This window comes from Pteropus alecto, unplaced genomic scaffold (assembly GCF_000325575.1).
Source record: "Pteropus alecto unplaced genomic scaffold, ASM32557v1 scaffold86, whole genome shotgun sequence".
Lineage (NCBI taxonomy): Eukaryota > Metazoa > Chordata > Mammalia > Chiroptera > Pteropodidae > Pteropus > Pteropus alecto.
In genome coordinates, this window is record NW_006442109.1 from 25,681,892 (window position 1) to 25,707,405 (window position 25,514).

The 25,514-nt window shown below is 35.5% G+C and overlaps 1 pseudogene; it reads left to right on the forward strand.

The window, feature by feature from the left end:
- The first annotated feature begins 20,806 nt into the window (after nt 1-20,806).
- Nucleotides 20,807-20,925, forward strand: LOC112469721 (annotated as a pseudogene).
- Nucleotides 20,926-25,514: the final 4,589 nt, after the last annotated feature.

Sequence of the window (25,514 nt, forward strand, 5' to 3'; positions counted from 1 at the left end):
CTATAGGGAAGCTTCCAGGACTAATTCTTTCTGTTTCTGCCATCAGCTTGACTTTATTCTGCCTACTTCAGATGGTCTTTCCTAATAAACAAACAAAAAAATATCCCCAGCATCCCCAGGAGATCCCCCAGAATCACATCCTGTCAGTTTTGTAATCTAATAAATAAGGGAGGTCTGTCTTCTGGCTTTCAGTGCAAAAATTACCAGGGAAGGATTCTGGTTGTCCAAGCCTAATCATGTGTATACCACTTATACCCATCACTGTGGCCAGGGAGGCAAGGTATTATGATTGGCCCAGCATAGGACATTCCTTGTTGGCCAGTGGGCAGTCTAATACCAAAAAACAGTAAGTTGGGAAGATCAAAACGAATAATGTTAGCTACAACTTAGTTTTCTTTTTCTTGAGATGTATTACCTCCCTTCGATTAAGATCAGTTAATGAGGGAAAAAATACAGGTTTGCAGGTTTGGTTCCCCAGGAAACAGACTCTGAGATGGAAATTAGTAATAGGAAGTTTTTAGGGAGTGTTTCTTGGGATCACCACCCACAGATGGGAAAAGAAGGGAGGGAAACAGGATGGGCTACTATGCAGTCTCAGTGAAAACCTCAGTCAATTCCATGTAGGGCTCTGAAACTGGGATGGCCCTTTAGAGTTGTTCTGAGTCAGAGGGTCCAGGCCTTTATACCCTTATGTTAGAGTAGGCAGATAGACAGATATGAGGGGAAAAGAGAGAAATCCACAGGAGCACAGATGTGGTCGCCATGATCCCTGAGGCCCTTAGAGTGACTCAAAGCCCACAACATCCTGACCCATAGACACAGGTGGTCTTTCCCACAAAGACACATGCACAGACCAGGCCCCATTCACCCTTGGCCTAATTCTTCCCTCATTATGCACTTATTATAATAAATTAACATTGTTGTTAACGCTGTACCCATCATGCATCTGACGCCATGACAGTTTTGTAAAAACCAAAGAAAAGTGGTGTCTCCCTAATTCCAAGAAAACCTGCCTCCTTTCCATGAAGAGGCCACCCAAAATCATGAATATTTCACCCCTAGATCAATAGATAAAGCCCTAACCCCACAAGATAAGTGGGGCAGCTCCCACTTGAGCTTGCCGCTCTCCTGTCTGAGAATGTACTTTCACTTTTAAGAGTGTACTTTTGCTTCCAATAAACTTGAGCTGGTGCTTCATTGCCTTCATGAGGAATTCTTTCTCATGACTTTGACATGATCCCAGTCAACTGTTCGGTGACACATCACCGGGTTTTAGACAACTAGAGGAAAAGAGCTAGTAGGCTATGTGCTAACTCCAGTCAATTAGTAAAAATGCCTGGATTTCGGTATTTAAAAAGATTAATAAAGGTATGTGTCCTAAGTGAGAAAGAAAACTATGATCAATTTGTAATTTGGCCACAGGCACAGGAAAGGGTATGATATCATGTATGGGAGGTAGATGCTACAATGTACCACCCAAATCCCCTTTCAGGAAGGAAGGACTTCCTCCAACTGCTGGTAATGCTGCCAGCAGATAGCCCTCAGCTATCAGCCCCCTTCAGAACTGCATTAGCTGAAGAAGCCTACTTTGTGAAGCCCCCTTCCCATGGCAGCCTACAACCAATACTAGCGAAGAAAACACATTTGTTGAGTTACTTCCCTATGTCAAACTCATTTCCTATTGTTGTATAGCAAGAGGCAATATATATAGGGGTAATGTGAGCTCTGGTGTAAGAATGTGAGTTAAAAGTCTCCGTCTCTTATTAATTTTGTAACATCAGGCAAAGTACTTAACCTCAGTATCCTAGTTTTCTCATTTCCAAAATAGCCTATCAGTGAGGAGTAAGTTTGGCTCCACATAACAGGGCGTGGAGGGGGAACTAAAGATAAGATTTTCTTCCCTCTTACATAAAATAAATTCAGATGCAGGCCATCCAAGACTGGTATGGCAGGCTCCTTCCAGCTCACTACTCTGTCATCCCTACAGAATGGACCTCATCTTCACTTTCAGACATGACATTCTTGATGAAGCAGGAAGGAAGAAGAGCATCCCCACTCCAAAATTTAAGAAGATTTTTCCAAAAGTACATTTGCACTTAACTTTTCATTGATCTGAACTTAGTCACATGGTCACCCCCAGAGATCAAGGAAGCAAAGAAATATAGTCTTACTATATTAGTCTTATAGGCAGCAATATTTTCAGTTGAAAATTAGGGTCTCTTAGTAAAGGAAGGGAAGAAAAAGTATAAGGAAGTAAAAGCAAATTCTGTCACAAATGGAGACAATAAAAATGCCTATCCCCTATGGTTGTTATGTGAATTAAGTGAGTTAATACATGTACAGTGCTTAGAATAGGTGCTATACATGTATTAGCAAATCCATAAAATGTTGCCACTACTGCTATTATTACTCTAGCAATAGTTCTCATTTTGTAGGGAGGGCATGAATGAATCTACGTGTTCACTAACCTTGGTCTGTATACTGAATAAATAATTTCTATAAAATCTCACTACTTTTTTAAAAAAGTCTGAGATACTATTGTGATGAACAAAATTAAAATTTATTTAAAGTTACTAGTGATTTCATTGTATATTTTACTTTTTCATTATATATTTTCTTAATCAATGGACACTAAAAGTATAATTACTATCACATGGGTATCTGTACAGTTTTTGACATTAAAAAAGAGTTAAAAGATTAGTAATCTTGGGCCTATCAGCCCATATTTTTGGTAGAACTCAGCCTCTTCAGACTTATTTTTTCCTTATGTCCCTTTATGCCTTAGCTCTAAGTATGTCCTATTTCTCAAGTTATAATGGATATTCCATATGGGAAGGCCTCCCCCTTCCTTCTTTCTTTCACTGCCATTTATTTGTGAATTTGTTCATTATTAATAACAATAATACAAATTTCTCAGATACCCGTACGATCACAATTATATTGTTAATATAATAGTTGAATGAGAAAATACTTAATTGAAAAGGTTATTATGAAATAATACTTTTAAATAAGGGTTCCCCAACCCCCTAGGGCCATGGACCTGTACCAGTCCGTGGCCTATTAACTGAGCCACACAGCAGGAGTTGAACAGCAAATGAGTGATCGAAGCTTCATCTGTACTAGCTGCTGCTCTCCGGTACTAGCATCACCACCTCCATTCCACCTCAGATTATCAGGCACTAGATTCTCATAGGAACACCAGTTCTAACCAAAAAGGTTAGAGACCACTGTTTAAAATGAAGTTTTTAAAAATTCATTATCGTAGCGTTGTGTTATTGGAAGCCTATTTTGTTCAAGCCTTTATATCAGGGTGCATGCATTAATTAATTGCTAATTAATTAATTAATCAAGCATTCATAGAGTGCCTGCTGTGTGCCAGATAGTGTTGTAGGTAGGAGGAGTTGCAGGGCATATAGCAGAGACAAAAAGTTTCTCCTGAAGCTTCCAGTTTCTTCCTCCTTTACCATTGCCCAGCCAGGGAACTACTCAGTCTACCTCCTTTCAAACGTTTTTGATACCTCCTACCCGCTGCTGCTACCAAGTAGAATTGACCATTATCTTACTGTGCCTCCATGATATCTTCTGGATTTCTATCATAGCAGTCTATTTTGCTGTGACATGTCTGCCTCCTATTAAATTTTTAGTAGGTGTTTTTCTTCTGGACCACATTAACAGATAGCAGTAGGCTCTGATTTCGTTTTGACCCCACATCATTAAGCTTTCTTCCCCTTCTCCAATGACTTCTTACTTCTTTCTTCCCAGTTTCTTTGGATTTGTCTGAAACACTTTTTTGGATATTTTCTTAACCATTTCACCCTTATGTTTTTTCTTAATTTTTAAAGTATGGAATTTTAGAACAGGAAGGCAATTTAGAGATTGCCTAATCTAAAGCTTCCATTTTGAAGTGTGAGGATGAAAATGAAAAATTCAGAGAAGCAATGTAACTTGCTTAAAATTATTGTATTCTACTTGTTAAAGACAGATTTAGGACCAGAATCCAAGCTTTCTTCAAGATCTAGCATAAATCCTCCCTCTCTGAGATCTTCCTTCAAATTCCTGCTCAACACATCTCTTTCTCTTTCGAATTATGCACTTACTATCTACAAACTGCATCATTTTAGCAATAATCATAAAGTATAATACCGCCTTATCTATGTTGTTACTCAATTCTTTCACATTGGTGTGTCTTGACTGGCCAGTTAGCTGTAAACTCCAGAAAGCACAGATTTTGTCATTTTTATTTTTCTTTCTTCTTAGCAGGTAGCACAGTAACTAGTAGATATTAAGAATATACACATTAAGGGAGCTAATGGGCACATGGTAGGCATTCAACAAATATTTTTGACTGATTAATCAACACCTCTTACATATCTTTCCAAAACATAATGGTTCTTGTTCCTTAACATTTTGCTTATATTTCCTTTGTAACTTTTTAAAAAACAGACTTAGATTCTTGGCAACCAATAAAAAGACGGTCATGCCTCTGCACAGTCTGCTTGCTGCAATGTATTTTTTCTGGACTTGGCACAAACCCCAAGGTTTCTGCCCTATTTTTTGTCTTATGCACTGCAGTTCATCTAATCTTCTAACTCTTGGTGGCTTTCTCTGCTAGACATTGTTCTATAGAGTGACCCAATTAAATGTGGCCCCATTTAATGTTGAGGTACTTGATGTGGGACTGGTTTCAAATGATCATCCTATAATTTTCCAATACTTTATTTTATTTGTTTTAGTTCCCTGGTGCAGTGTACCTGCTGCTGCTGCTAGTCTGGTGTCACAATAAATTCACCTGCACTAAGGTTCAGGCAGAAGACACAGCAATGAGTAGAGCTAGTCATGTGTCACATAATACCCTTTAAGCAGATTCTTGTTTATCCAGTATCTGAGCTTTAAGTAGAAGCTAAAAGCTTTTTTTTAAACGTATGCAGTTTTTCACTAAATCTATTAGTTTCAGCATGTTGTTTGTGTTTTTTCCACAGTGCAATCCTCTGATCTACATCAGGTAAACATGATGATGGATTGAATTCACTTCGCTGCTCCTTTTCAGATGCTGTTTTGATTTGTCAGTATCTTGGAGGAGCAGCACATTGTTTCCCAAGACAGAACAGAAGCCAAGGTTTGCAAAATACCACATTTTGCAGCAGGGTAGTATAGTAACTTTAAAATACTAATATGTTTTGAAATATGTCTGTGAGCACTTCTTTATTACTATTATATTAGTATGCACAATGTTCTCTCTTTTGCCATCTTGGCATTGCTGGCATTATTTAAAATCCATATTAAAAATCATTGGTTTTTTAAAGAAAATCTATTAATTTCTATAGCCAAATAACTTATTTCAAATGATACGTGACTAGATCACACTCTATCACACTGTACTAATTCGTGCCTTCATGCTTTGGTATACTCTGTTTCTCTTCCCTTGAACACATTCCCTTCTCATTCTCTAGGTCCTTTATGATCCTATTTGAATGTCTCTTCCTGAACATCTTCTTCTTTGTGCCTCCACTATACCTAACTTTCATGTCGATAGTGCGTTTATTATACCTGTATTACAACTATTAGTTTGCACATTTATCATGCTGTTAGACTGTGAGGTCTTTCAAGATAAGGACTTTGTCCTATTTATCTTTCCATCACCTAGTGATGTGGCTGGTATATATTATGTTTGAAGAATGAATGAAAATGACTTATTCCCTCTGGATGTAGTTGACTTATCTTTAGTCATTCTACCATAGATAAGAAAATCCTAAAGTCTACATTTTTCCTGTTTTTTCTTTTTTTTAAAAATGGAAATAATTTAATAGTTCACCTTCATGATTGCAAAAATAATGTATGCTCAGAACAAGAAATCAGATAAGGAAAATAAGAAGTGAAAATTGCCAATGATTCTACTCATCCAGGTATAACCACTGTTAACATCTTAGTATGGGTCTTTCTAGACTTTTTTTTTTTTTAATGCCTACAGCACCTGGTCTTCCTAGGTGGTCTCCCCTCCAAGTACTAACTAGGCCTGACCCTGCTTAGCTTCTGAGATCAGACATCAGGCTTGTTAAGGGTGGCATGGGCCGTGGCTCCATGGGGGACCGAACCCAGGACCTTCTGCGTGTAAAGCAGATGTGCTAACCGCTACACTATAGAATCATGTCCTAGACTTTTTCTATCTACATATGTACACATTTGTAATATAGAACAAAAATGGGATATTACATAGCATGATCTGCTTTTTCATTTAACAATATCTTGTAGGCAACTTTCTATGTCAAATTTTAGCACTACATATTTATTTTGGCAAATGCATAGGAAGTTTTACAGGACTTTATTTAACCAAGCCCTGTAGATGGACACTAAGTATTTTAGGTAGATTCTTATGGTTGCATGAAACAAAGACACTTTCTCTCACAAGACATTCTAAAAATATAAATAAGACCCTTTATATTGTCTCAAGGAAAGGGTAGTATATTTTAAAGATGTATATAAATTGGAACTGGAACCAGAAATCCATCTATCAGGAATCAAGTTCTAGGAACCAGCTACTCTTTCTCTGATACTTCTGTCTTTTCTCTTTCTCCATGTCTCCCTAATACTTCTTTCTTCCTCAAAGTGTTTGCTTCCTCTTAACTTCCACTTGCACATAGCTTTGGCTTGGCTTATTCCAGGCTCTTGATGTATGACATTCTTTTACTTTCTGTTGCTGCTTCTCAGTCTGTAGAAGTTCAAATATTTTCATCCCACACACAGGGAATGATCTTATAGGCTCTGCTTTGGATCCCCTGGTGTAGAGACTAGAAGTGGCAAGAGATGAGGATGAAGAGAAAAGTGAGGACTGGATCAAGGAAAGGCTTATATTAAAGGATCTAAATTTTTACCCAAGTAATAGGAAGCCACCCAAAGTTTTTAAGAGTGAGTGGCACAATCAGATTTAAGATTTAGAAAGACTTCTCTAGCTAAGCGTGATGTATCTGCAAGTCTATAGATGGCAGGAAGACCAGTTAGGAGACTGTCGTACATGAGAAATGATAGAGCCAGAGAAATAGTTTTTAATTTGGGCAACTGGATCAATACTGGGGCCATTCACTGAAATAGGGAACTCTGGAGAACTGAACAGAAGTTTCTTTGTAAATTAACTTATAGCCTTTTCTATAACTGCAGAAGTTTTTTCAGTTGTAGAGAAAAATCGCACATCACTAAGTCCTTAAAGATCTTCATCTGACAACCTCAGATCTTTCTATTCTCTCAAATCTATATGTAAGAACTGTGTCTTGAGCCTTAAGCCAGGCAGCTAACTTTTACACCTTTGGCTTTATCTTCTCTTATAATGAAATTAAATTTCTTGATTGAATAGCATGTCATGCATTTCATCTCCCACCCGTGTGTAAAAAATTACACTCCCCCACCTGGGGGAGTTGTTTTGGGGGAAACAATGTCCAGACTGTTCTTCACTTCTAGAAAACATTGGGGTGACTGACCAATGCTTCAGAAAATGGATTCCACAGGAAACAAACAAACAAACAAACAAGATTCTTAGTTTAGTGAGCTAGCTTTGTAACAAGACACAAACAATTCCCTTAGTCTTGGAGGGAACGGTAGGTAGGGACCTGGAAAGCTTCATCATGCCTAATGGTCCTCATGCCCTCACCTGTCTTTTATTCTCCAGGAAGGATCTATCAGAGCAAGACTGTTGGTCAGCTTTCCTAAGCACACATGGAGCAGGAGACCTCTCTTCACTGCCTTGTCTCTTTTCTTCTCCCACTGGGGCTTAATTTTTGGGTGGAAGAAAATTAAGTCTAAGAATTTATTAACTCGAAACATTGTCTGTTAGAATGTCTTAGCCACAGTATCATTTATCTATAACTTTGGCTAAATTAGCAGGACCTGACCCATCTCACTTAAATTCATGGAACTATACCCCCAAAACACTGTCTAACGATTAACGAGGATTTATCTCTTGCTTAGAACTTCTTTAAAAATTCTTTATGTATCCTAGCTTAGAATTTTTCTTTTTTAAAAATAATCAGATATTTAGGATTGCCAATTTACTGTAAACATTTTCCATGTTATTACATATTATACGGTGACATTGTTTTAATGACTACTACTTGCAAACCAATTATGTGTGTGCCGTAACTTTAAAAATACCATATCACTGGTAATTTATGTGGTTTTCTTAATTTTAAACTAAGTATAATTCTGAGTGAATATTCATAAACTGTATTTTCTTCCTATTCCTAATATATTTCTCAGGATAAGTTCTTAAAAGTGGAAATATTAGGCAAAAAAGGAATATTTTTGAGACTGCTGATATATATTGCTGAGTTGCCTAAACAAAGACATTTTATTAGTTTACATTCACATCATTCAGGACTGTATGAGACACCTTGCTTCCTTATTACCATCACCTGGAAATTTTTCACTTGTTTTTATGAACATTTTTATAGGCAAAAATTAAATATTATAGTTTTATATGTTTATCGACATTTGAATTCTGCATTTGTGAATTGTTTTTTGTGAGAGTTTTTTTAAATGGACACATAGAAGCACCATTTCCATGGGAATGCTCATAAAATAGATGTGGGGAGGGGTCAGGTCCATGAAGCAAATCATTTTGGGAAGTACTTTATTCTCCGCTTTCCACTTAAAGATTCATGAATTACATTAAGGTATTAAAGTCTCTGAGAAGTTCTATACCAAAGAAACCTATTAACTTTTTAAATAGCTTTATTGAGATATAATTTACATATCATAGCGTTCACCCATTTAAAGTGTATAATTAATGAGTTTTAGTATATTTACAGAGTTTTGCAGCCATTACTATTATCTAATTGCAGATCACTTTCATGATCTCAGAAAGAAACCCATAAGCAGTCACTCTTCATTCTCCCTACTTTCTAGGCCTACTTTCTTTCTCTATGGATTTTCTCATTCTGGACATTTCATATAAATGGATTCATACAATATGTGGTCTTTTGTGACTGTCTTCTTTTACTTAGCACAGTGTATTTGAGGTTCATCCATGTAGGTAGCATGTATCAGGACTTCATTACTTTTTGCTGATGTATAATATTCCAATGTATTGATATACCACCATTTGTTTAAGTCATCAGTTCATGGGCATTTAGTTTGTTTCCTTTTTTTTTTTGGCTATTATAAATAATGCTGCTATGAACATTCATGTGAAAGGAAACCTAATAACTTTGCATATATAGAATAGCAAGCTGAGTCTGAAGCCACAGGCTTGTGAATATTGTGGACATCACAAATAGTCACTTGGAGAGCCAAGCTGTTACTGGGAAAATATTGTATTAGCTTAGGATTAGGTTGTTCTTTTCACAAAACAAAGCATATAAATTATATCAAAAGAAAGGAGAAAGCATATCAGATGTACAATGAAATGTTATAAAAATATTTGCAAGCTTACCACTTTATAATATTTCTAACTGGAGAAGAGGGGAAGTCTACTTTTCAGTGGTCCAAATGATAAGGAAAATGTTGTCATTGGATGTTTTCACTGTCAATCTTGATTAAAAGAGAAGAAGGCAGGTCACTTGGGAGGCAGAGAGCTATAACCAAGTTATATCTTAAGGAAAGAGTAAGGTCAATCTCCAATCTGCTTGAAACGTTGAAAATATTCTAGGGGCAGATGGCTGATAAACCAGTGCAGGTAATATCCAGTAATGACTTAATGCTATCTTAATTTAAAAAAAAATAAGGGGACCATGTTAAAACAAATAAACAAATAAACAAACAAACAAACAAACACAAAAACAAAATTTTAACTGATGCCTGCCTCTTGGAGAGCTGATATTTTTCATTTACTAAAACTATTAATTAATTTGGGTCTTGGTTTTAAACACCCCCCTCCTTTTTTATTTTTTTTTTTTTTTTTGCTGTAACACTTGCTGACTTCCTTGGAATCTTGGAATTAATGTCCCATGAAGCATACCCTGGGGAAATACTGCTCTAGTTACCTCAGTTCTTAACTTTATTCTATGAGCAAATAATTTCTCTTTGGGTCAAAAGTAATCTTTTCTTAACAGCAATCATTTGAGAATTTATAAAACATCAAATACAGAACCTGTCAACCTGGCCATTTTTCCATATTTGTATCTTAAGACAGTTCAGCTAATTTCTAATATAGACCTGGGATCACAGTGATTTATGCTCTTTGAATAAGCAGTCAAAATCCTGAAATTTAAGAATTGACCTAACAGATGGATCTTACCTGGAAATGTAGACAAACTAAACCGAGTGTGTGCATGGTGACTAAAGTAAAGCTCCAAACTCCAAAGGCTGAATTACTTTGAATCATATATTTTCTAATAGAGAACAGTGACAAGAATTCCAAAAACAGGCCATATAAAACTATTAAATGTTGATTACAATGTAGCTGATTTACCTTTCTAATTATGTTTCATTTAAGATAGTACTAAAATTTTCTAATAAGCCCATAGTTCTCAACCTTTTTTGTTTTATGACACACGTAAAGGATGATGATCACCAGCGTGACACTCTTCTAGGGTTATCTGTAATTCCCAACACAAGCTGCAGTTCTATACCTTTATTTCTAATTCATGAAAATGTATTAGAATGCAAATAAGACTTTTTCTGGTAGGGAGCTCAGCTGGGCCTAACCAAGCTAATATTCTATTTGAAAAAGGACCTCATACAAGCCACAATCAGAACCAGACCTATCACTAGTAAATCGGGGGTAAGATGGGAGTTATAGAGGTGCAATAGAAGCCAAATTTCAAGGAGAGATTGCCTCTTAGAAAGTCATCCCAAAGGAAGAATTAAATACTGCCTTTCTCAGATTAGGTCTCTTGTATTTTGAGCCAGCCTTTTAAATATTATATTTGTACCATTGATAAACCTTGTACTATAGGAAAGGTTATAAAATCACCACTACCACAGTATTAGAGAGCAGGACAGTGAGAGGATAACTAAGAGGAAATTTAATGCTCAAAGCTCATCCTTATTTAGTTTCTACTCTTTATCTGCCTGAGCTTTGCTGTATTTCATTAGGTTCCAGAACTTTCCCAGTCTTGCTGTAACCATGCCTCTCCATTGCTCAGAGCAAGAAGTATTAAGCCCCATATTAATTCTGAAAGAGCAAGGACTCTTCGAAGCAACATTCGTTTTGGGCTGGTTAATTCTTTGTTGTAGGATGTTTAGCAGTATTCCTAGCATGTACCGACTAGATGTTAATAGTTGTGAGGACCAAAAATGTCTCCAGACATTGCCAAATGCCCCCTGAGTGGAAAAATGGCCTTCAAATTGAGAACCACTATGATGGAGGTATGAAAAAGCCCTTTTCCTTTTAATTCAGCCAAGAGAAGGAAAGAATGTACGGTATTTAAAATAATATTTTCTAAGGAAACTAGGAGAAAAAAAGGAAAATACAAAAGCATAGCATTAATAAATAGCCATGATGGTTATACAACATTATGAATATATATAATGTCACTGAATTGTTCACTTAAAAATGGTTAAAAAGATAACTTCGTGTTATGCATCGTCTAGAGAACTCTACCTAAGAACCTCTTTCTTAGGAATTAAATATTTTAATTTGTTTTGTGCAGAGCATCTGAGGCAAATCTTCTAAAACACAGTGCTAACAGCTGCTAATTAACTCACTGTTCACCATCTGAAAGGACCATTATAATAGAAGGGATCTTGGAGATCGTCTTGCTTTATAGGTTAAAAAAAAAAGTTGAGGTCAAAACAGGTTCAGTGACTTGTATAGTTTCAGTTCATGGAGCTCTTTAAGGGACGTGCCAGGATCAATCCCCAGATATCCTGCTTAGAGTTCAGTGTTCAAGCTGTGAAATCATATAAAGGTCCGCCCCTGTATATACATTTTTATCAGAGACTGTGAGTGCCTTTTGTGAATTACATTCTTTCTCATAAAGGGAAACAATGTCTAATGGGAAGAAAATGAATGCAGATTAACAGGAGTAAAATCATCTAAATAAATGTCATTGAGAAGTGTCTGAGGAGCAATCACATCTATTCTTAGGGAATAAGATGCACTAGTTTTACAGAATGAGATGGATATTTGTTTACATTATTTAAATTTAAAAATTAAAAAATTTTTGAAAACTGGCTTTCAAAAAAGCCCTGTTTCAACAATGAGAGTTTAATTTCCATTCTCTGGACTTTTATGGCCTTTGTTCACACTGTGTCCTGACTTGGAGGTGACTGCTTTCTTCTATACTCTTTACTCACAACTTGGATCAATTATGAAACCTTTCCTGAAATTCAATTTCCCTCCAAGAAGGAATTAAACATTTCCTTCTCTATATTTTTGTAGCAACTTTACAAATCGAGGCATTTCACCTATAATGGGTTTCCATATTGCAAACTGGATATAATTAAATACATGAGGATCATGAATTGCCTACACTGGCTACAAGTTCTATAACAAGACAGTGATTTGGAACTGCTACTGCTGGTTGTAGTAGGAACATAAGGCTGAATGAATAGCTGGCTGCTCAGTTGGTCTCTTGTTTGTGAACTGGGCTGGGATTTGTTTTGCATCGTATTTCATTTTTGTGTCAATGGACAATAAGAGTGATAATGTGTGTAAGAAGGGCTGGGTTAATAATAATATTGTGTAGTGCTAGGAAAATAAAGGCCATGACTTATGCAAAAGTCAAGAGTAATAAATTTCAATAAGATTTTTAAAATTATCTTTCTGGAACACCAGTGCTTAGAAAACTTCAGGGCCAAAGACAGTAACAGAAATGGAAAAGCTCCAAAATATAAAGTAAAAGGGTCATAAGAAGGGTGTGGACTTTTTTTGTCTGGTTTGATCAACGCATCTATTATTTTTAGGCTACAATAACAAAAACATCCTTATTCTGAAATTACTGAAGAAAAATGGCCATTATATTTCTTCCCATTGAGATAATCACTTTTATAATGCAATTTTTAAATAATGTAACATTTTGAAGGAACCCAACTAGTGCAAATAGCAGAATGGTATCTTTATTTGTTGCTTATTTAATCCTACTTTGTAATACTTTATTAGCTCTCTTCCCCATAAGATTGTAAGCTTCTTGAAGACAGGAATCATGGATATGAATATCTTTATATCCCATTCTCCCCTTGGCTTCAGAAAAGGAGCATGAAACATAATACATATGTACTCACTACATTTTCCCCTTATGCAATTGCATGAGAATAAAAATATTCTGTTCTTTAAAAAAAAAACACCTTTTTTTTGTTGTGAAATATAACTTTCAATCAGCAAAGTACACAATACAAAAATGTACAGCTCAGTGAATTATCACAAAACAAATACCCATGTAACCACCACTCAACTCAAAAAAAAAGAACATTACCAGCAAACTTCTTTCAATCACTATTTCCTTTGTTCTTCCAAAGGTAGCCATTTTCCCGACTTTTCTAAGCATGTACTTAAAAACTGTAGTTTAGTCTTGCTTGTTCTGTTCAAACTTTCTACAAAAGGAATAACACATTATGTAGTCTTTTGTATCCAGCTTCTTTTACTCAATATTATGTTTGTGAGATTCATCCACAATGATGTATGAAAATGTAGTCTGTTCATTTTTATTGTTATGTATCATTCCATTGTATGAATATATCACATTACATATTTATCCATTCTCCTGTCAATAGCATATGTAGGTTGTTTCCAGTTTGGCAAGATTAAAATAATACTTCCATGAAAATTTATGTATGTCTCTTTGGTATACATGTGCATACATTTCTGTTGGGTACTGGAGTGTTGAATTGCTAGGTCATAGGGTATATGTGTCTTTAATTTTAATAGAGAAAGTCAAATTATGCTTGTAACATTCTCATCAGCAGTGCATGAGAGTTCCCAGTGCTTCACATTCTTGCTAACAGTTGTTATTGTCAGTCAATTTATTTAATGTAAGTGCTTCTAGTGGTAATGTAATATTATCCAACTGTAGTTTTAGTTTGCATTTCCCTGATTACTTATGAGGTTATACAATTTTTATATGTTTATTGGCTATTCGATGTGCTTTTTGTGAAATGCCTCTTCAAGTCTCTTGCCTATTTTTCAACTGGATCGTATATCTTTTTCTAACTGATTTCTAGTATATCTTTATATACTCTGGATATAAGCCCTTGTCATTTATATGTGTTCTAAATTTCTTTTCCTTTTTGTGGCTTGTCTTTTCATTCTCTTAATGTCTTTTGTTGAACAAAAGTTCTTAATTTTAAAAGTCAAATTTATCAACTCTTTAATTTGTGTTCTTTTTTAGAATACTTTCCTTACATCAAAAATCATAAAGATATTCTGCATTATTCCCTAGAAACTTAATTTTTTTGCCTTTCAAATTTAGGTCCACAATCCACCTCAAATTGATTTTTGTGTATGGTATGAGTTGAAGGTTAAGTATCTTTTTTACTCCCCAAGATTCTTGTTCAAATAGCCTAGCATCATTTATTGAAAAGACAGTTCTTTCTTCATTGCTCTGCTGTACCACATTTGTTAAGCATCAAATGTTGATCAATATATGAGCTCTCTGTTCCATTTTATTTGTCTGTCCTTTCACCAACATCACTTAATTCTTATGGCTTTATACTGGGTCTTTATGAAGAGGAAAACAAGTCTCATTTCCAACTCTTCTTTAAAAGGATCTTGGCTATTTTTATTACTTCGCATTTCTACCTAAATTTCAAAATTAGTGTGTCAAGTGGCACTTTCATTTTCTCTGGTAAGGCTGACTTTCAGCTAAGTTTCTCTGGGATAATGTTTAATTAGAACTTTAATGGCAATAGCAATTTGAAAGGACATGAGATAGTAGGAAAAAACCATGGGTCTAGGAGTCAGCCTTGAATCGAAGTTTATCCCTGCAGCTCTCTGTTGTGCCATTAGAAGGGTTCAGGATTGTTTTTGTCTGTTTTGATCAGCTGTCTATTATTTTTAGTCCACAATAACAAAAACATTTTTATTAATAAATTACTGTTAAAATTCAGCACTGCACAGGTATATTGGCAACATGATAAATATTTCTTAGTTCAGCTGAGGAATGTGTGAAATCTATTACAACAGTGCTATAAACATTGTATATCACCAGCTCTGAGCATCATTACTCATGTATCATAACTGAGGCTTGTGCATTGCCTTTTTAACTTTAAGTATTTGTAGTTGCCTATAAACCAATTTAAAACTTTTTCTTCTTCTTCTTCTTCTTTTTTTTTTTTTTTACCATACTCCAGAGCATATATTTTAACTCACAAAACATATATATCATACATGGAAATTACAAGATTATAATGGATACCCATGACTCTAACATCTGACACCCAAATCATGTGGTCCTCTCCCATTCAAATGCTAATTGGCTTCTTATTTAAACATTTTTGGGAACTTGGCCTCTTTAATTTGTATTATTAGTTTAATATTCTCTTAAATATTCTCAGACTTAATATAGACAGCTGCATCCAGCTTCAATATGTGGTTATTTTGCAGCTCATTAATGCTATGAAATCTGTGAACATATTTATTTGGAAAAATTGGCAGACAAGCAGTTTTGTCTCCAATTCTATCTACACCTCTAAGTGTCTGTGTGTAACTGTGACTGCATATGGCCTCTTACACATTCAGAAATGAATTCCAGTCTCCCCCTTTCTCTGTATTTCTCTCTTTCTCTCTCACAGACACATAAAGAAAAGGATCTAGAAAAAGAAAAGATAAAAACAGCTCCCATCTGATTCATTTACCATCTGTCCTTTTCTATCACTCTGCAAAACTGGGCAAAATGCTCACTCTTGTATTCATTTCTCTCTTTTAGTCCCTATTCCCTTATTCATGCTGGGTTGGAGACAAAGTGGGTGTGCAAAAAGACAGTCCATTATTTCCCACTGCATGATTTCCCTTTTCAGTGACTCCATGGCTGCTGTCAGCTCACAGGAGCCATCAGGGATGCTCTTTTGTGGTTACATGGGGAACTCTAACACTTTGTGGACGGTGTCTCACAGGAGAAAAGTGAAGAGTCTATCAGACACTGCTATTATTGCCATCTTGTCACCAGGTGGCCAAGGCAAACATGTTTTGTCAAATAGCCCAGAAACTTATCAGAGAGGAAAAGACTGATGAGTTTATAGCATCTGAGCTTATCCAATATGCTCATTTAATTTATGAGATGTTTAATTTTTGTACTTGGCTCTTTGATTTTAGGAACACATGTCTTTCTGGTTGTAATCTTTTACTTCCCCCTCACCTCTATATCTGCATATGTATCTGTGTGTATGAATATGTATATATAAAATATACATCAATATAGCATAGTTCAATTCAATAGGCATTTATAAAGTACTTATAATGTGCCAGGCATCAAGGACACAGAGATGAATAAGATATGGTCCCTACTCTCAAGGTGCTTATGGCCTAATGGTATTTGTCTTTCTGTAAAGAAGATTTTGTACATAGGGACTGTTCGTTAAGTTTTACCACATAGAGTGTTAAACTTAACAGGACTAACCAGAAGGCACAAATTAGCAGGAGGAAGCAAAAGAAAACTAATTGTGTATCATTTACATACAATTTTTACTTAAATTTTTTTAAATTTTGAAATAACTAGCTTTAAAGAAGAGTTGCAAAGATAGTACAAATCTATCTTCCTATATATGCTTCATATGTATAGCATATATAGAAATATATATAGCATATATAGAAATATATATATATATATTTCTTACATAACCTTCACCTAGGTTCCCCTAATGTTAACATGTAGCCATGGTATATTTATCAAAACTAGAAAATTAACATTGGTACAATGCTATTAACTAGAACACAGACTTTATTTGGATATCACCAGTTTTCTACTGATGTCCTTTTTTCTGTTCCAGGATCTGATCTAGGCTCCTATATTGCATTTAGTTGTCATGTCTCTTTAGTCTCCTCAAATCTCTGACAGTTCCTCAGTCTTTCCTGGCCTTTCATGATCCTGACACTTTTGAATAGTACTGATTAAGAATTTTGTAGAATGTCCCTCAATTTGGCTTTGTCTGATGTTTTCTCATTATTAGATCGAGGTCATAGATTTTTGAGAAAACTCTCACAGAAGACGTGTGCCCTTCTCAGCACATCCTATCAGGGATACATGACATTGACATGTCTAACTACTGGTGATCATTCGCTTGATCATTCGCTTAAGGTCGTATCTGCCAGGTTTCTCTACCATAAGGTTACTATATTTCCTCTTTGTAATTAACAACATTTTGTGGAAAATATTCGGTGACTATGTAAATATCCTGTTTCTTCTTAAGCTTTCACCCACTTGTTTTTTATTTTTTACATAAACGTTATTTTAGAATAATTTTACATTTGCAGAAAGCTTTCGAAGACACTGTATAGGATTCCCACATACCTTTTCACTTATTTTTCCCTATTGCTAACATCTTACATAAACATTTGTCACAACTATTGAACAACCAACATTGATACATTACTGTTAACTAAATTCCATACTTATTTGGATTTCATTACTTTACCTAGTGATTTTCACATTCAATTGGTCAAGGGTCCTGGCTGTAGCAATTATAACTGTGGTGTTCTAATGGTGATTTTCTCTTTCCTTAATTTTTTCTACATCATTAATTGAAATTATTCTATAAAGAATGATCATCCCTTCTCTTTCTTTCTTTCTTTCGTTCTTTCTTTCTTTCTTTCTTTCTTTCTTTCTTTCTTTCTTTCTTTCTTTCTTTCTTTCTTCATTTATTCAAGCTTTTGTTTATATCATTGTGGACTCATGGAAATTTATTATATTCTTTGGATTATAATATAATGTTATCATTATTTATTTTGATGATAGATTATTTCAGCTTTGGCCATTGGGAGCTCTTTCATTTTAGCATCTATGTCCTTTTGACATGTTCTCATCTCTTTTCTTTTCCTTTCTTACTTTCTGGCACTGTGCATGTAATTTTTACGTAAACCTAATAGACACTGTCATCTAGGTGGCTATCTTTTAGTTAAATGTTTATTATTTTTTTCCTCAGTTGGCATTTTAACTTTTTTCCTTCCTTATTTTTATCACCCGAGCATTATAATTATCCGAAATTACACTGAAAGGCCAAGTCATGGAAAACAAACTGAGAAAGGGAAGAGAGTGAGACCTAAGCAGATAGAGCTTACTTCTCTACTCCTTCCTTTATTGATAGTCTTGGGCAAGTCATCCAACCTCTCTAAGTCTCGGTTTACTCATCTATAAAATGGTGACAATAGTAATAATATTTACCTTGTGGAGTCAGAAAGATTAGATGAGTTAAATGTCATAAGATGAGAAACAACCTTGTTATTTATAAGTTTTATATAAAGTTGTAGAGTCATCTTTGTATCATAGCACAAGGGCACTATATCCTATTTTAATTATTTGGCAATGATTGTTAAGAAAATGTTTTTATGATTACACAGAGAGATCCATTCAAGAGAGAACAATGAACAATTGAAATTGTACTAGCCAAAAAACTGAGCCTGGAACCAGATTAATGTATTTACTCAGATGCAATCTCATCTCTATAATTATTCATTTGAAAAACTGAGGATTATACTGGTAATAAGCATGACCCCTCTGTCTTTCAGACATTAAAATGAAGGCTTCGTCTCTACTAAAATAAAAATATGTCAGGGTCAAATTATTTTCCCTCCAAAGCCATGCTATATTTTCTAAACCAATATTAAGCATCGTGTGGAAACAATTCAAGTTGTAGAATTTAGTTGTTTGCTCAGAATGCTCATGCACATTGTTCATTAGTCAGTGAGATTAATGGAATATCCAACACATGTAAAGAATACCTACTGCAGGCACTACCCAGGATGTAACAGGCTTAGCACCCAATCTTGAGCAGAATGAAATCTACACTATCATTTTTGGAACCTGAAGTTAATGAAGGAAATTGTTTTGGCTTTACTTTTTCAAATCAAACTGGAATCTAAAGCTTAAGTTAATATATACAATGTGATTACAGAGAAACTTATCTAAGAGCCAGGAAAGGACAGAGTGAACTGAAAATCAAGAATCAGTGGAGAAATGCTTTATTTTCTCTTTTTTCTAAGGCTTGTTTCCTTATCTCTCTCTCTCTCTCTCTCTCTTTCTCTCTCTATGGCTTGTTTCCTTATTTCTCTCTCTCTCTCTCTCTCTCTCTCTCTCTCTCTCTCTCTCTCTCTCTCCTGTCCTATGTCTCATTGTCTACCTCAGACTTCAGTTTTTGACTTGACCAAATTCTTCATGGACAGAGAATGAAACTGAGGACCAAATACATGTTTTATGGTGCAATACTTGAAAGTAGTTTAACATAGTGCATCATTAATCCTTTAAAAATGTTTATGAGAAGCACACAGAGCCCTTTCTATGGTTGAGCAAATCTAAAATAACTCAGTAACATACAATCAAATTTTTGTGTATAGTAAACTCTAAATTTGGGCTAATATAGTGATACTACTGAAAACTTCCAGCTTTTGATTCTAGCCTCACTCTAAGTCCCTTTTCCTCCTCCATGAAGTCTTAGCAATGGCATTAAGACAGCTGATTTTGAAAGGATCTAGAAAGCCAAGAATACAGACCAGAAACGCAAATTGATTTACTACATAGTAGCAGAGCCTCTCCTCTCTCTCTTAACTCCAACTTTGGCCTCTTATTTCTTGCCCTCAGTTTTAATTATTTTCAGCATAAATACTAAACAATTTGAACTTCAACTTCTCGAGTTGAATATAATTGCCAAATATCTGTCTTAAACAGAAAAGTAGCCTATATTTTACCCTTTCCTTGATTTTTATGGCTTGGAACCATAACCAGGATGCACTATGACATTTCAGCATTAAATGGAGCCAGATGCCCAAGTGCCTTAAAACTTACAAATTAACAAGGAACACAGCCCACTTACTCAAAAACCCGACTTTGCTGTTGAGTTCACAAATGGACAGAGCTGAAGTTTTGTGGCGAATCATCTATTTAGTATATTTGAATGCTCAAGCCTCAGAGGACAGATGCCAGGTAAACAATTCTTTTAACTCATCTCACATGGATCAAAGAAAATGGATCAAATAAACAGAAATTAACCAAATTGTTTGTATATCTGGATTGCCAATCCCTCTACCCTTTGTTGTAAGCTTCGACAACAGCGGTCCCCAACTTTTTGGCACTAGGGACCAATGCTCCTATGAGAATCTAATGCCTGATGATCTGAGGTGAAGTTGAGGCAGTTATGACTGGGGAGAGGCTGTAAATACAGATGAAGCTTTGCTCCCTTACCCACTGCTCACTTTCTGCTGTGCGGCCCAGTTCCTAACAGGCCACAGACCGGTACCAGGCCACAGCCTGGGGGGTTAGGGACCCTTGTTCTACAGGACGGAAATCTAGCCTTTGATGGTTCACATCCTGATCTGCAGGGTGTGAACTTGGGGAAGAACCCTAGCTAATAGCAAGATTCTTGATAGTGTCTGAGTGATGCTTTTGCAAATAACTGTGTATTTGGTATAGGGACAGGTTTGCCTAGGCCCGAGAATACGGTTGTGGAAATGGGAGTCAGTTATAGGGTGTATGAGTATCTGTAGGAGATGGATGGAGGGTAATAGAGTCACAGACAAGTCTCATCTAGAATTTCAGCACAGACTGAGTAAACCATGTGATTCTTGAGAGACTCTGAGATTCTAATAAGAGATGAGCTACTTACAATTATTCCACTGCTTTCTGCCTTAGTTTCTTTATCTGTGAACAAGAATAAGAATGCTTATGTCCACTTACACCTCTGTTTCAGAGACATGATGAAAGGGGGTTACAAGGTTTAAAAAGTTCCTATTTTTGTCTATGGCCATGCCACCCTGAACAGGCCCAATCCTGTTTGATCTTGGAAGCTAAGCAGGGTCGAGTCTGGTTAATACTTGGATGGGAGACCACCTAGGAAGACCAGGTGCTGTAGGCATAAAAAATAAAAAATAAGGGATTGGAAGCTCTCAAAGTCCTTGCAATCTGTAAGGTCAACCAAGGGTTGCCCTGCCTAAAAAAATAAAAAAATAAAAAGTTCCTATTTTCAGTTTCTGGAGACTGAAAAGACTCTATCTTATGGGTAAGGAGCTTGGTGTGATGCGCCATGTTAAAGTCAAGTGACTTTTGGAAGCCTAGTACTGAGCTTGTCCTTAGGAGATAACTGGTGGATTGAATGGATAAAGTACTACTCGATGCCTTTTAATCCAACTTTCCTTTATTTACTGCTTTGTTCAATAAACACTTCCAGGTACCTACTCTACGTCAGGCACTGTGTTTGGCATTGAGAAGCCAGCAACGAAAACCTCACTCTCTTCCCACAAGAGCTTGTTGTCTATGTAAGAGGAGACCAATAAAAATGCTAACAGTTATAGTGGAGTGCTATAATGGGGTAGGGACAGGGTTCTATAGGGACATAGAGCAGAGGCTTTCACTAACTGGGGTCAGAGAAGGCCTCAAAAAGGCAGTGGCATTTGAGTTGAACCTTGGAGAACATAAAGAGATAACCAAGTGGAAAATCTCAGAAGAATGAAATAGTCTACCTACAGCAATATCTGATAATAAGCTACAACTTGAAACAGTATGTAAAGAAGGACTATTAGATTGAGTAGTACAGAACAGAATTGCCCTGAAAGAGAGCACAAGAACTCAGAGTAAGGTCCTGTTTGCCCTTTACTAATGTATCACTTTTGTTTGAATTAATATTAAAGGAGGGACTTCTATTCCAGTTTATGGTTGGAAGGAGTGGAGTATCTTTCCATAACTAAGTCCCTAAGGGCAAGAGAGAGAACTGACCTTGCCAACACTGTTAGCTCATGCCCTTTCTCTCTTATCACTGTCAGTCTCCTAAAATGTGTAGTCTATACTCAGCGCCCCTACTCCCTTCTCTTCCATTCTCTTAGTAACTTCTTGAACTTTGACTTCCATCCCCGAGACTGCTTTCTATAAGATAACCAGTATTCTTTTTTTCAGTCAGTTTTATTTAGTTCACTTTATCTTCTCAGCAGTATTTATTCTGCTGACCACATTCTCTGATGGATGAACCTCTCTTTAGTGTCTTTTGGTGGCCCTCCAGTTTATTTCCTTTGTCAGCATTTCTTCCCCTTTTTGTCTCCAACTGTGTATGCCCCTAAAGTTGTGCCTTGGCTTGGCTTTATATTCGTTCTCTAGCTCATTTTTATGCCCTTCTATTTCTGTATATCTACTCTTTCCAAATTCTAAGACTTAATCTTTAACCTGTGCTGAAATCAAAAGGCATGATAGTATGCAGATTAAAAGCATGGATTCTGGTGTCAGAGTTCTGAGTTCAGATCCAAACTGCCACTTACTAGCAGTATCATCTAATTTCCTTATCTGTAAAATGGGGATAATAATATAACTTACTTCATTGGATTATTGGAAGATTAAGTAGGTTAATGTAAAATACTTATAATAGTGCCTATTACATAGTAACTACTGTATATAAACTATAATTATTATTATGCTCTAAATTAATTTATTAATCTGCCCCAAGTACTTTTATATCCCTTAAATTTGCTCCTTACTTTTAGTTCCTATAATTTCTCTCTCTTCCTTGTAGAGCAGTGATTAAAATTATGGTCTTTTGTGTCAAAGTTGGGTTAATATTTTAATTCTACTTTTTACCAACTGTATTAACTCATGTAGCATACTTCATCTCTCCAAGCCTCCATCTCCTCTTATGTACCTGTATTATAGAATTGTAGTGAGGATTAAATGAGGTAATATATGTGAATGGGATGTATGAGTATAAGTCAAACAGTTAACAAATAGTAGTTACTGCATTGTTGTTACTATCTGATTTTCTATATTCTGCACAATGTTACATCTTCCACAAATCTTCCTCAGGCTGTTCTAACCACAGTGCTACCTCCCTCTTCTGAAATTCTGTAGCATTTGTTATCCGTACCACTTATTTGTTAGTTAGTATATGTCACTTTGTATTGTCACTTACCATTTTGTTAATATTTCTTCTCTCCCTGGTTTAAGTGTAAGCTCTTTGAAGATAGGGACCTTGTCTTACACCTCCTCGTAGCTTTAGCATCTAGCCCACTGTTTGGCAAAATAAATGGTGATAGACAATCCTAAATTTCAAATATCCAGGTTGGAGCTGATTATCTTTCTCAACAAAATCCACTTCCCTTTTTCAATTCCCCTGACTGTCTCAGTTAAGATGCTGCCTTTATCCGACCTCTTAGTTTAGAAATGTTTGACACCTCTCACGAATTTCTTATGTACAAAATCTCACTGAGTTCTACCAACTCTGCATGTGATTGGCTCAGTGCCTAGCACATAGCTCTTGATCAATAAGTGATGAATGAATCAAAATATAAATTACCAGATTTTTATTTTAAAATGTTTCTTATTTGGCTCTTTTCTTTATCTCTAGATAAAGAAAAGACCCTCGTTGACTCAAATCTGGAATATAGAAACAGCTTTCTACCTGGCTTCTTAACTTCCTTCTTTCATTTCAATTTATCTTGCCTATTATTGTTAGATAAATATTCCTCTTATTAATTAATTAAAAGTTTTTTTTCAGTTACAGTGACATAAAATATTATATTCGTTTCAGGTTTACAACATAGTGATTAGACATTTATATAACTTAGAAAGTGATCACCACCGTAAGTCTAGTACCCATCTGACACCATACATAGTTATTAGAATGTTATTAACTATATTCCCTATGCTGTACTTTATAGCCCCATGACTGTTTTTATAATTGGCAATTTGTATATCTAAATCCCTTCTCTTTTTCACCCATCCCCCTAAACCTTCTCGCATCTGGTAAGCATCAAAATGTTTTCTGTATCTGTGAGTTTGTTTCTGTTTTGCTGTTCATTTATTTGTTTTCTGTTTTTTTAGATTCCACATACAAGTGAAATTATATAGTATTTGTCTTTCTCTGTCTGACTTATTTCACTTAGCATAATACCCTCTAGGTTTATCCATGTTGTTTAGACAAATATTCTGAAAATATCATTTCTATTCACAAATATTATCTCATTTAATCCTCACAACAACCCATGAGGATGGTTTCTCTACTGCTTATGAATCAGCTAATACTGAGGCTAGTTTTCAAGGTCTCTCGCAGTTTGGTCTCATTCTATTTATCCTGACATTTTCTATCACCAATAACATTCACAAACTCCATTCTCCACCCAAGCTGGTACCACATGTCTTACATATTTTCTTCATAGCCACTCCAGACATCATGCCAAATCCTGCTTTAATCATGTTTTCAATCATGAAACACCTTTATCTTCCTTTTTTCACTTCAAAATTCACCTATCTTTTAAAAATAAACGAATTCCACTGAGAAATATTCTTAGGCTGCTGTAACCTTCAGTTGTTTCTTTCTTCTTCATAACTCCCACATAAAATTTTTATTATTTTACTACCATGTAAATATTTACTCCAATTTATTACTGTCTAAGTATTTCTTGTAGGTCAGTATAGTCTCCCTAATTGTATCATAAATCTATTAAGAGAAGATCCCACAAATTATAATTCTATGTATGTTTTTTAGTGTCTAGCTGAGTACATAGTAGAAGCTCAAAAATACTTGGTTGATAAATATTATGAAAGCTAATCTGATCAAGTTGGTGTTTTGGGAAACATAGCTTTCTCAAATTTTGATCTAAGTTAAGATCTTTAATGTTTCCAAATAATTTGATCAAATGCCAGATCATGTTGTCTGTCTTATATTGTCTAGAAGGCAAAATGTTACTGTATCATTTATTTTAATAAAAACATAGTTTGCTATTGATGAAAAGTGTCTCTCAAATTTATCTTTTTTTTTTTTATCTGAAAGCGATGCCTAAAAAATGCTTTATGCAAAGGAATAAAACATTATGGAAATCAAACACCGTTTGAAGTTTTTCTTTCTAAATGCCAGCTCGACAAGTAAACTCAAAGATATTCATTTCAATCCTTTCATCACTAATAGGAAGGAGCGCTCATGGTTGCTCTCTCACATAATGAGTCTAGGTTCTGAAAATGCCAAGACCTTAGAATTTAGAAGACTCTGTTAGGTCCAATTGCAGGGCTAGTTGGTGGTTGTTGCTGGATGCTGCAAAGGGCATTGTGACATGAAAAAAAAAAAAGACAAAGACTCTGAAGTGTTTTCCTTTTAAATTCTGTTAGAAATATGAGATTCTGTGGTTTGACATGGTGTGCTACATGGTTTCATTCAGTTCTGCCAGGTGCATGTATGTGTGTAGGGGCAGAGTGAGCTTTAATGCCATCCTCTTCCAGGTTATTCTCTTTGAATATATGGAAGGTTACTTGGACAAGGGTTCCTATGCTTCATTAATCCTCATATCATCTTCATGGTTTTTGCCAAATAGTTTTCCTTTAAATAGATTATTTTTATTTACATACATTTACCTAAAAAGAAAAATGTCTTTTTTATCACTCCTGAAAATTAAAAAAAAAAATTTCTATTATCAAAAGTAGAAAGTAACCATGAAAATAAATACAAAAGAAGAAGAAGAGGGGGTGGGGGGG